Here is a 12,354-nt window from a genome sequence, read left to right on the forward strand (position 1 = left end):
AAATAAAATAAAGTATAACTAATAAGTAATTTAAAACTTCTAGCCCTGGCCAGGTGTAGTGGCTCACGCCTGTAATCCCAGCACTTTGAGAGGCCAAGGCGGGTGAATCATTTTAGTCTCTACTAAAAATACAAAAACTTAGCTGGTCACGGTGGCGGACACCTGTAGTCCCAGCTACTCGGGAGGCTGAGGCAGGCAGGATAATGGCATGAACCCCTGACGCGGAGCTTCCAGTGAGCCGAGATTGCGCCCCTGCACTCCAGCCTGGGCAATAGAGTGAGACTCCATCTCAAAAAAAAAAAAGAAAGAAAGAAATTCTAGCTTCACAGGTACCTTGTAAAATTATAAAAGCATATAAGTAAAGTGCTCAATAATAGCAACCAATTGTCGTTATTGCTACATTATATGCTTGAAAGATAAGTAGCTCTGTCCATTTAGAGGATACAGAATATAATTGCAAGGAGTCCCTTTCAGTAGCTTAGTCATTTCTACTTATTTGGTCATGATAGTGCCATCTTCTAAGGGTTTTCTTTCCCATTCTCTGACATAAATATTTCCATTGAACTTCCTCCCTTCTTCTTTTATCAGGTTTGTATTAGGAAAAAATATCCAGCCCCCACAACAACCAGACTTTGAGCAATCATACCCATATGATTGCTCCTCCCTGATTGCTCGGACACTTGACCCCTGTAACTTTTATCAAAGGCTTCATTCTTGCAATTATCTGCTCTTCTGTGCGTTCCTTAAAGAACTAAAATCAGAACTACCTACTATCATTTTTCCACCTCTACTAGATCATTTTCATCCACCCAAAATATCCTCAAGTATCTGTTTCTCTTGAAAACAATCCCCACCCCCACCTCATTCCTCAAAATCCTTCTTAACTTCACATAATCTTGAAGCTAATGACCTATTTCTCTGTTTCTCTTCACCATTAAACTTCTTGGGGCTGGGTCCAGTGGCTCACATCTGTAATCTCAATACTTTGGGAGGCTAAGGTGAGAGGACTGCTTGAGGCCAGGGGTTCCAGACCAGCCTGGGCAACATAGTAAAACTCCTGTCTCTATTGAAAATACATTTGTTTTTAAATTTATTGAAAGTGTTGTCTATATTAAATTTCTTGAAAGAGTTGCCTATAGTACCACTTTCTATTTCCTCACCTCACATGCTTCCCTCAGTACTATCCATTTGGAATAATTTTCTTCCACTCAGCTGAGACTTCTCTTGTCAAGGTCAGAAATTAATTCCCTGATACTACATTCATTGAAACCTTCTCTGCTCTTATTTTAACTAACTCCTTAGCAGCTTTTGACAGTTAACCACTTAAATTCTTTTTAATGTGGTATGTGAAAATGATATACTGGTGATACCTTGATGACTTGGTAGTAAATAATACAAACTCACTCAAAGTAACTTAAATAGAAAAGGATTCATTGGAAAAATGAAAAAATGATTAGGGGCTGGGCATGGGGGCTCAGGTCTGTAATTCTGAGACTGAGATGGAAGGATCACTTTAGGCCAAGAGGTCAGGACCAGCCTGGGCAACATAGTAAGACCTCCATCTCCACACACACACAAAATGTTTAATTAAAAGATTAGCAGCCGGGCACGGTGGCTCATGCCTATAATCCCAGCACTTTGGGAGGCCAAGGCAGGTGGATCACCAGGTCAGGAGATTGGGACTATCCTGGCTAATACGGTGAAACCCCGTCTCTACTAAAACTACAAAAGAAAATTAGCCGGGCATCATGGGGGGCACCTATAGTCCCAGCTACTCAGGAGGCTGAGGCAGGAGAACGGCGTGAACCTGGGAGGCCGAGCTTGTAGTAAGTGCCAATTGTGCTACTGCACTCTAGCCTAGGTGACAGAGCAAGACTCCGTCTCAAAAAGAAAATATTAGCATATTTTAAATTAATACTATTTATTATAATATAGTACATTATAAACTCAAATACAAATTAGTATTGGTAATATAGTTAACATTTCAATCACTTCCTTAAATAATTTGACTATTCATATTGACATTTTATAGCTTCAGTGGCTAGAACAAAAATAGAAAAGGGGCTGGTCGAGGTGGCTTACGCTTGTTATCTCTGCACTTTGGGAGGCTAAGGTCAGAGGATCGCTTGAGCCCAGGAGTTTGAGACCAGCCTGGGAAACGTAGCAGGACACCATCTCTACAAAAATAAAAATTAAAAATTATAAAATTTTAAAAATAGGCAAGGGCTAAAGGCTGCAACAAAGAAACAAAAATATAAAAAGATTAGTGAAAAGATGTTCACTCCTGTTGCAGTTTTATGTAAGGGATTTCCTGCAGACTTCATCACGTACTTCAACTCAGATAGCAACTATAGCTCCCATCTGAAGCAGCTAGCCACTAGTAAACTCCTACTCTTGCCATTTTCTTTCTAGACCAATATAGGGCAATCTTGAATACCACAGTAGTAATAAAATATTTATTCACCCTAATGCTAAATTCCTAAAGTATACGTGAAATGCAGTGTCTTATTTCTGTTTGTATGTGCGCGTCTTGTTTTCACAAGACATAATTATGGTTTTTGCTAGAGCAAAACCATAATTAACTGGAATTCTATGGATCAGAAAATAGGTTATACAGAAACTGAGGTGAGGGAAAATGGTTTGAAGAAAGAAAATGGGTTGCTAAAAAATTAAACAGTTTGAGGTAGAGAAGACAACCAGATAAAAATGTCCAATGGGCCTCTGAAAACAGCACTCTAGAGTTTGGGAGAGGTCACCTCTGGCAATGATGCAGAAATTATCTACTGAAACATAATCATTAAAGCCATGAAAGTAGATGGCATTGCCAAGGAAGAATGTGAAAAAGGACAAAAGAGAGTGTATTAGTCCTTTTTCATACTGCTATGAAGAAATACCCGAGACTGGGTAATTTATAAAGAAAAAGAGGTTTAGTGAACTCACAGTTCCACATAGCTGGGGAGGCCTCACAATCATGGTGAAAGGTGAAGGAGAAGGAAAAGCATGTCTTACATGGCAGCAGGCAAGAGAGGGTATGCAGGGGATCTGCCCGTTATAAAACCACCAAATCTCATGAGACTTATTCACTATCATGAGAACAGCATAGAAAAAACCCACCCCTATGATTCAATTACCTCCCGCCAAGTCCCTCCCAGGACACATGCCAATTATGGAAGCTACAATTCAAGATGAGATTTAGGTAGGCACACAGGCAAACCATATCAGAGAGCTTGGTACATTTTTAAGGATTTCCAACAGACAGAAAAAAGAGGTCTGATTTAAGGGAGGGGGAACATCCACTATTATGCAGCCACACTACTTGGCCTCTCAGGAGCATGTTTCCCTTTCACTCATTTTTCTCTTTTATTCTTGCTATGCCAATCCCAATTTATTCTATTTTGCCCACTTCACTCTGGGAAGGGTGAGCTACTCCCAGCTCCAGGGGTAAATCCTAATTTACCTAAGCTGATCATTGTGCTCCATTTGTCTTGTCATAGATTGGCATGCATATCTCCATATATAATATATGTGTGTATATATTTGTATATGTTATATATAATTGTGTATATGTTTATATATATATACACACAGTAGTTCTGGCCCACGCATTGTGAGGGAAAACCTGCTGTAGAGACTTCTGGGAAAGAGTTTCGCTTCTGAAAGATACATGAGAAATGAAGTTCCCCTTCTTCTGGCTGTTGTTCCTTTTGGAACTGCAGCAGCCATCTTGTGGTATTGAAGAAAACTATGTCAGGATGGCAGAGTAGAAAATGGAAAGGACCTGGGTCCTCAATCACATCATTAAATTGTTGATGAGTTACCCTTGAGACAAAATACTTCAGGACTATGGAAGATAACTTTTCCTCGGTGTTTAAATCAGTCTAGTAAGGATTTTCTGCAGCCCAAAGTGCACATTAATATGCAAAATGCAGCCAGAGTTAAGAAGAGTCAGATCAACCTTATCAAATGTTCTTGATAGTTGAAGAAGAAGAAGAAGAGTCATTCTTGGTTTAGGTCCAAATAGAAAGTGAAAAACTCAAAATCCTTAATTTTATTTTAATACGTATGTGCTATGTATAACACATATAGCTTAAAAGGACATTTAAGTCATATTTCTTCAAATAAATGAAGAAATATATCAAGTAAGGTTTAATCAGAAAAGAACTATTAGGAGACAGATGATTATGATGACTAGATAGATAGATAGATAGATAGATAGATAGATAGATAGATAGATAAGGGGATTCGGTACAGTGATTTGACCTTATCAACTTTGGGAGCTGGTTAAGCCGTCTCTGTAAGGCTGTAGACTTTGCACCTGAAGCTGAAACTCTTAAGTCCATACAGTACACAGTTGGGAAGGAAGATGGGTCTAAAGTGAGGAAGACCAAGAACAGTCTCAAACCCATAAGCACAATTGGAGCCCCTGAGAACACACTGACCAATATGTCATTTCTTGTTTCTTCTCACCTTAAGGAAATACAAGCCCTCCAGAAAAAAGGGCCTTTCATCAAGGTGCTAAACACACACACCTGGCCCAGGAGTCAGAGGCACTGACTCCAGGGGAGGGTAGAACAGGTGCAGGCCTGGTCACTGACTCATGCCAGGAGGTGATCCAATAGACAAGCAACAAGCTGTCTAGGCCATAAAATGGCTGCATCTTCACTTTTGCCCTCTGAATCTCCCACAAAAATGTCCCTGGTGGCCCACTCTAACTGGCAACACACAGGACAGTAAATTCTGGGAAGTGTAATGTAGACTAGCCAAGCTGACACACTAAAAATTCACCAAAACTTGCCAAGTTCTCATGAAATAAATGGAGCCTATTGTTATCATGGTGTTTCTTTTTCTTAATCTAATAGGACAGTCTTTGGAAAAAAAATTTATGTATTCACATGCATGCTTACCAAAAAGCCTTTAGTGGCATCTGTTTTGCAAAAATATTTGCATCTGCTCAGCATCTTACTATTTTAATTAGATGTTATAAATAAGAGAGCACTACTGAACTGTATCCTGAACTTTCTTGAATATGCAGATAGTGAGAGATGTCCATTCTGAAGACAGTTGCTTTACAGACATATGCTACTTGTTATGATAGCAGAACACCTTTGCCAAAATACCATATCCTAGTCTCAATTTTGCCAAATATATCAAGAATAAATATTATCTCTGCCCTCAAAGACCAATAATGAAGGTTATGCATGATCAAGGTAATGTGAACAAGAATTGTCTAATATCTGAAAAATCTATTTTAACAAACATGTTTTTCTGTGTTACAGTGAATGAAAGACTCAGCAGTGAATAAATCATAGACATCAGTACTATATACAAAGGTCAAAGTTAAGAAATACACATATATGTTAAATGAGATTGATGAAGTCAATAATTAACCTATATCCACTTAGGTCAATTTACCTCTTTGTGTCTCTATTTTCTTGTTTACAAAGTGAGATAAATAAAGCGAATTCTAAGATTAACTTCCAACTTGATTCTATAGATATTTCTGAATGTATTCAGGTATTTAATTCCAGTATTATTTAATACTTTAGGAGTATGGAATAAAACAATTTAAAACATAAAAATACTTATACATAAAATATTTATACATAAAATATTTATACATTTGCACAAATATATTGCAAATGTATCATTATAACAGAGGCATGAACTACTTTATAATTATTTGCATAAACTAAAAACTGTAAATCCAACCAGAAAAATTTTGCATCAAATGTATCACAGAATATTTTTCTGTTTTTTTGTTGTTGTTGTTTGTTTTGACACAGAGTCACACTTTCTTGCCCAGACTAGAGTGCAGTGGCATCATGTCGGTACAAGTGAGTCCCCTGTCTCAGACTCCCGAGTAGCAGGGATTACTGGCGCCCACCACCATGCCTGGCTAATTTTTTTGTATTTTTAGTAGAGATCAGGTTTCACTGTGTTGGCCAGGCTGGTCTCAAACTCCTGACCTCAGGCGATCCGCCTGCCTCTGCCTCAAAAAATACTGGAATTACAGACATGAGCCACTGTGCCCTGCCCTGTGTATATTTTTTAATTTGTACAAGTTAATTTTAAAATCTGAAGGCCAAAATATGCAATGAACAAACAAGACAATGTATTAAACAAGTCTAAATACAATATCAGCTTTGGGAAACAAGAAAAAGTTAATGACAGATAATTGGTTGGGAGGAGATATTTACAGTATTTTGAACCAATAAGGAACTAATTTTTAGTATCCCAAAGGAACAATAATTAACACGTAAAAGAAAAATCAATATAAAAATTGGTAAATGATATGAACAGGCAATCCATAGAAGAAAATAACTCAAAAGAGTATAAAATATATGAAAGGATGTCAAACTCATTGTTAATTGAGAGAAATACAAGTGAAAATAAAAGGGAGAATTTTTAAAATAAAGCAAGATGATGCTACTTTATATCTATAAGATTGGAGGAAAAAAGAAAGTCTGATAATGTCAATCATTGACATGAATAAGGGACTACAGAATCTACAAATGGGAGTGCAGACTGGTGCAGCCCTCTGGAGAGCAATTTGGTAACAGTTTGTCAAATGGAATAATAAAGTAAAATAGACCCTGTGACTGAGTAATCCTATTTCTGGGTACATATGCGAGAATTTTCTTACACAGGCTCAGCCTATAAGCAGACATATGCAAGGATATTAATCTCAGGGTTGTTCGTAGTAATAGGAAGTTAGCTAAACTGGAAAGCTGAATGGAGAACTATACAGTCAAAATAAAAGAATGGGGAGATTTATGAAACCAAAGTAAACATTAAAAACCAAAACACCACTGTTAAAAATTATAAAGAAATTAGAAACAGCATGGGGCAAAACAACCACAGCTGAAAATCAAATCAGAGGCCTAGAGAGACAGACATAAGACAATGACCGCAGATGCAAAATAAGAAAAACAGATTGAGGCCGGGCGCGGCGGCTCACACTTGTAATCGCAGCACTTTGGAAGGCCAAGGCGGACAGATCACCTGAGGTCGGGAGTTCAAGACTAGCCTGGCCAACATGGTGAAACCCTGTCTCTACTAAAAATACAAAAATTAGCCGGGCATGGTGGTGCATGCCTGTAATCCCAGCTACTCGAGAGGCTGAGGCAGGAGAATTCCTTGAATCCAGGAGGCGGATGTTGCAGTGAGCAGAGATCATGCCACTGCACACCAGCCTGGGTGACAGAGTCAGACTCTGCCTCAAAAAAAAAAAAAAAGATTGAAGAAATTATATAGGAGATTATAGAAAAAGAGGACAATGAAACAGAAAATATATTCATAGATACTATTTTCTTAAAACAACTTTCATAAATGGAAGAAATAATGCAATCTGCAGCGTGAAAAAGTATACAGATTATCAACATAAACACATACTCTGGTTAAGTTACTGAAATTAAGAATAAAAAGTTCTTCGTGTTTCCTTACAAAACAACTAACTACATGAGGAAAAAGGCTGTTAACAGCAGACGACGTAGCAATAGCTACAAAAGGCTGAGGGAAATAAAGTTCGACCTCTGCACATGATATTCAGTCAAGGGGATACACAGATGAAAGGCAGGTGTTCTAAGACCTCACTGAACTGGGAGAACACTGAAGTCTCTGCAAAATCTATTGGATGACAGAACCGATTCAACCTCGAGATTAAAGTAGAAATTTTGGGTGGTGACTTGGAGCCCTGGGCCCGGCAGCAGCCCCCGCGCGGTGCAGGTGTTTGCTTAGGCCGGAGCACTGGCAGGGGCCCCGGGAGGCGGCTGGGCGGGAGCCGGCTGGCCTGGGAACCCGGCACCTGGCGCCCCGCGCCCGACGCCTCCGTAGCCAACGGTGCGCAACTAACAAGACGGGACCCTCGCGCACCTGGAGACCATGCCAAAGCGGCAGGGCTGAACCTCCATGGGGCACAGCTGTGCTACACACCCACGCTGCACACCCAGGTCTTCCGCCACAACATCAACTACCGAAAGGAAAACCTGTACTGCGAGGTGTACCCTAAGGACTGGGCCCCTCATCCTGCAGTTGTGTGCCAATGACCCTGAGGTGTTAGTTCAGACAGCTCTCCTGGCTCAGGATTACTGTGACACCATCAACCTGAACTTGGGCCGCCTACAGGTGATAGCCAAGAGAGGTCACTATGGCGCCTACCTGCCAGACGAGTGGGACCTGCTCCAAAGAATGATTGAGCTGACACACGAGAAACTCTGTTCCCTTCACATGCAAAATCCGTGTCTTCCCAGAGATTGACAAGACTATGAGGTACGTCCAGATCCTGGAGAAGGCCAGCTGCCAGTTGCTGACCTTGCATGGGCGTGCCTGAAGCAGATGGGGCCCCTGTCGGCCCCAGCGTCCTGGGAGCAGTGTGTAAGGCTGTGGCCATCCTTGTGTTTGCAAACAGAAACATCCAGTGCCTGTGGAATGTGGAGGGCTATATTTAGGACACGGGCATGCAGGGACTCATGAGAGCCGAGGGTAACCCGTACAACCTCGCCCTATTTGAGGGCCGGAGCCCTGTGGTGTGGGAGCTGGCCAGGGAGTACCTGGACATCCTGCAGGAGCACCCCTGGCCACTGTCCTGCGTCGGGGCCCACCTCTTCAAGCTGTGGCACCACTCACTGCAGGTACATCAGCAGCTGCCAGAGGAGCTGGCCGACGTGAAGACCCTGGAGGACGTCGCTGCGTGAGCCAGGAGTTGAAGCTATGGTGTCAGGAGGAAATATCCAGGCAGGAGGTAGCAAAGACAGCCAGTGACTTGCCCTTCCCCTGGATCTGCCAGCCCTACCTCGGGCCAGGGCCCAGGGAGGTGAGCAAGGAGAAGGTAGGTGAGTGCAACAAGCAGACCCAGGAGGTGGAGTGCTGCACAGACGTCCTGTCCAAGAACAAGCAAAGAAGCAGCTGAGGATCCGCCACAAGACCTTCTCCCCTATCTGGAGCTAAAATATGCAAAGTCTGACCAATGTGGAAATGTTACAGGGGGAAGGGGGGAGGGGGTGTGGGTCCTTCTTCTTAGAGCTCCCAAAATGGTGGTTGGCTGCTTCCAAGATGGCGGCAAGCCTCTTGTTCTCTGACCTGGGGTTCTCAGCCTCACCGATTCTAAGAAAGGGAATCTTGGGCCATGTGGTGAGTGTTATATAGCTCTATTAGAAGCTATGGGTCACGGAAGAGAACCATGGAACCCACTGATTAGTGTTCAGCTCCATTAGGACCAACCTGGGCACTTAGCTGTAGCGGAACAATGGCAAGCCTTTAGCCCCATAGGGAGTGGCCATGGGCACCTCACTGTATCAGGAGGCAGCAGACACACTGCTGGATCTGGAGGGGTGGAAGTCAGCAGTGGGTCTGCCACTGCACACAGCAGTGGTGGATGGTAAGCGAAAGCTCACCTTGAGCCCTAACAAACATGGACCAGAAGAGTGTGCAGATGCAAGATTTAATAGAGTGAAAATAGAGCTCCCATAAAATGGGAGGGGACCCAAAGGGGGTTGCCCCTCCCTTTTCGAATGTCTGGGGTTTATATCCCAATCATTGTCCCTCCCTCTGTGCTCTCAGGCGATAGGTGATTGGCTATTTCTTTACCTCCTGTTTTTGCCTAATTAGCACTTTAGTGAGCTCTCTTTACTACCTGATTGGTCTGCTGTGAGCTAAGTTGCAAGCCCCCTGTTTATAGGTGGATGTGGTCGCCTTCCCAGCTAGGCTTAGGGATTCTTGGCCTAGGAAATCCAGCTAGGTCTCTCAGTAACCCAAAGGGTAACAGGTGTGTGTTCAGCTGTGCTGTGGCTGCTGCAAGAAGCAAGCCTCCAAAGAAACCACGGATTGCTTTTTTAAACCAAATTTGAGAAGGCTCTGGCCTGAGTTGTAGGAGCCTCACCTGACAGGGCCTGGAACACCAGGTGGCTTCTTCCAAGTCATGGGCAGTGCCCTGGCCTGAAGGCCCCAGAACCCCCACCCCCTAGGACTGTTGCTAGAGACTGCATGTGTCCTACTTGAGGAAACGCCTTTTACTTAGGGAATCTCCCACTACTTAACATGGAAAGATGCGCTCATGTCCTCTCCTTGGCCCACTCTTAGGGCCTGGAAATGCTGCAGCAGGAAGCAGGCCCCAGGCTGGATTAGCCTTGTTCTCCCAACGCATGTGTTCCAAAGTAAACAAATAATTTCAAAGATAAAAAAAAAAAAGAAATCTTGATAAAATGAGAATATTGAATAAATGTATAGAAATAAATTTACCAACGTAGACATTTTGATTGTAGAATACAATGTATGTGTTGCCAAACTTGACAAATTGACAATATAAGCTAGTTAATAAAATATCAGGAGGGAAAATATTGGAGAGGGACAGAGAGTAGTTTACTAAACGTTTTATATTTCATAATAAAGAGTCATTAGACACTGTGTGAATTTTATAAATCAAGAAAGAGTTAAAAAGTATAAAATTTATAAAAATAACTGATATAAGAACTAAAAACAGACCTTTCAGATATCAGAAAAAAAATACACAGAGAAAAAGAGCAAATCAAAGATAATATATAAAGTAAAAGAGATATAAAGCATTATAAATAAAAAATAAGATGAAGACTAAACATATCTGTCCTTTTAATAAACATAAATGGGATAAATGCATTTTTTCGTGAGCAATCTTCACTCTCTGCAACCTCTGCCTCCCAGGTTCAAGTGATTCTCCTGCTTCAGCTGCCTGAGTAGCTGGGATTACAGGCACACACCACCTTACCCAGCTAACCTTGCCCAGCTAATTTTTAGTAGAGACAGGGTCTCACCATGTTGGCCAGGCTGATCTCAAACTCCTGACCTCAGGTGATTTGCCCATCTCAGCCTCCTAAAGTGGTGGGATTACAGGCATGAGCCCCTGCACCTGGCTTTTTTTAAATTTGCTTTCTTTTATCTGTCATATTGATGCAGGATTTTTGCTTCTTAGTTCATCTAAAATCCAAGTTCTTATCTCATGACCAGGAAAAAATTAGGCACAAGGACACATTGAAGGTTGAGGAGAGCTGATTTATTAGGCAAAAAGAAAGCTCTCAGCAAACAAAAAGGGAGTCCTGCCAACAGGCTCCCACCTCACAGATTGAATACTAGGCCCCCCGCACATGAGCTGAGGAGGCCAGGCTCCTCCCCCTGCGTAAGGTGCAAATCCCCAGTGGCTTCACCCCGCACAAGTGGGGCCCCAGTCGGTCGTAGGCATGCCTAGACAAGGCCCTGGGCAGGTTTCCTTATCTGCCTTCTTCATGGATCATTCCCTCCTCTAAAGAAGTACATCCAACTGCCATTAGAACAAGGATAAGGACAAAGACCGATGTTAACTGCTTCCTGCTGACAGAGGGCACTGTTTTGGGAAGACAGCAATCAGATCACCCTCAGAGGCCTATCTAAGGGTCCTTGGTAAAAGGGGGCTATCGTTTAAGGTTCCCGTTACATGATCGTTTGGAGTTCAGTGGCCTGAAGGTAAGAAGAGACAAACTGGGTTATTAGAAAACATGTAGCAAAACGAAACAAAAAAGGGTAAGGACAGCTCAAAAATCCCGAGACTTCCAACACTCCCAGATAACTGGTGGCTACAGTCATGCCTGGTAAGATTTGGGTGCATGAGTCTTGGCTTTGGTGAGCTCCATAGGTCTTATTTTCCCAAAAAGAAACCTCCAGGTTATGAGCATCTATTTACTCCCATCACCTGGTAGGATTTGCAGGATAATTACTCAGAATTAAAATATCAATCTAGATTTTTACATTACCTATCCCTTTTGTTCCTTCTGAGCTGCAGCCAGAGATTGCTGGTTGGTCCACAGCAACAAGTAGGGTTAGTCTAAAATGTAGGCAAAAACTTAAAAACAACTAATGAGTTTAGAATTTAATGACAAATGTATGATAAATTTTGAAACATAATTTCTCTCTCTCCAATCCTCAATTTGTTAAAAGCAAATCATGATAAGCCTGAGCTGTTTGCAAAATAGAGTTTAGTCTTAATACTTGGCTTGATTACTTGCACAAAGTGCAACAAGAATAATTGTTTTTACATAGGCTTTTTTTTTTTTTTTTTTTTTGACACAGAGTTTCGCTCTTGTTGCCCAGGCTGTAATGCAGTGGTGTGATCTTGCGTCACTGCAACCTCTGCCTCCCAGGTTCAAGCGATTCTCCTGTTCTCCTGCCTCAGCCTACATAGGCTTTGATGGAATTCTGTTCCACAAGGAATCTCAGATAGGACTTTTGAAAGCCAAGCCCAGCCATGGGTTTGTACACTCAAATACCTATGAGTTGGGTAAACTCCATTCTTCTTGAGGTCCCAAGAACATGGCATTCCATGACCTGTTAGAAAGTGACATTCTTTACTCA

The 12,354-nt window shown here is 41.9% G+C and overlaps 1 pseudogene across 1 annotated transcript in view; it reads left to right on the forward strand.

Moving 5' to 3' along the window:
- LOC105513470 overlaps positions 1-9,868 on the forward strand; it is a 45,888-nt pseudogene extending 36,020 nt beyond the window's left edge. The window contains exons 2-3 of the transcript XR_001002031.1: positions 7,641-8,975; positions 9,746-9,868. The product of XR_001002031.1 is annotated as a tRNA-dihydrouridine(16/17) synthase [NAD(P)(+)]-like pseudogene (transcript). The remainder of the gene's footprint in view (positions 1-7,640; positions 8,976-9,745) is intronic.
- Positions 9,869-12,354: the final 2,486 nt, after the last annotated feature.

Source organism: Colobus angolensis, unplaced genomic scaffold, assembly GCF_000951035.1.
Source record: "Colobus angolensis palliatus isolate OR3802 unplaced genomic scaffold, Cang.pa_1.0 Scaffold23, whole genome shotgun sequence".
Taxonomy (NCBI): Eukaryota; Metazoa; Chordata; class Mammalia; order Primates; family Cercopithecidae; genus Colobus; species Colobus angolensis.